The sequence below is a fragment of the Nannospalax galili genome, unplaced genomic scaffold (assembly GCF_000622305.1).
Source record: "Nannospalax galili isolate Female #2095 unplaced genomic scaffold, S.galili_v1.0 scaffold805, whole genome shotgun sequence".
Classification (NCBI taxonomy): Eukaryota; Metazoa; Chordata; class Mammalia; order Rodentia; family Spalacidae; genus Nannospalax; species Nannospalax galili.
The window spans coordinates 314,375-315,339 of NW_008353486.1; positions in this window are offsets into that span (position 1 = coordinate 314,375).

Genomic DNA, 965 nt, shown 5'->3' on the forward strand with positions numbered 1-965 from the left:
AAGGGGAAAGAAAAATCTTCTATGAAATAAATAGGCTGAAGGAATTCATGTCCACAAAACCAGCCCTTCATAGACTTCTGGAAGCAATACAAAGAGCTAAAGAAAGGAATGACTATACCCAAGGGGTTGTGGAAAGAAATTCAATTAAGGTATATCTGTGGAAAAGTACAGCTATATCAAGAATGTAAACAGAAATGAAAATGAAAGGATTCAATACTCATCTTTCATTAATAGCTTTAAATACTAACAGGCTGAATACCCCAGTCAAAAGACACAGACTAGGTGACTGGATTAAGAAACAGAACCCATCTTTTTGTTGTCAGCAAGAAACTCATCTCACTTTCAAGGACAGACACTAGCTTAAAGTGAAAGTATGGAAAAAAATATAGCAAGCAAATGGTACTAAGAAAAAAGCAGGCATGGCGATTCTAATGTCTGACAAAATAGACTTTAAGCTAAATCTAATAAGAAGATATAAAGAGGGCCACATCATTCTGATCAAAGGAACAATAAATCAAGAAGATATTATAATCATGAACATATTTTCACAAAACTCTGGTGCACCCAACTTCATAAAAACAATACTACAGAACTTTAAGACCAAGATTAATCCCAACTCATTAATAGTAGAGGACTTCAGTACCCCACTGTCTCCATTAGATAGGTCAACAGGCCAGAGAGTTAACAGAGAGACATCTGAATTAAACAATACCATATAGCAAATGGACTTAACAGACATCTACCGAGTATTCCACCCAAGCATCAAAGGACATACTTTCTACTCAGCACCCCATGGAACCTTCTCCAAAATTGACCATATACTGGGGCACAAAACAAACCTCAACAAATACAAAAAGATTGAAATAATTCCATGAATTCTATCAGACCACAATGCAATAAAGGTTATAATCAACACTGGAAGAAGCCCTAATCACCACATGAACACATGGGGATTAAACAACACA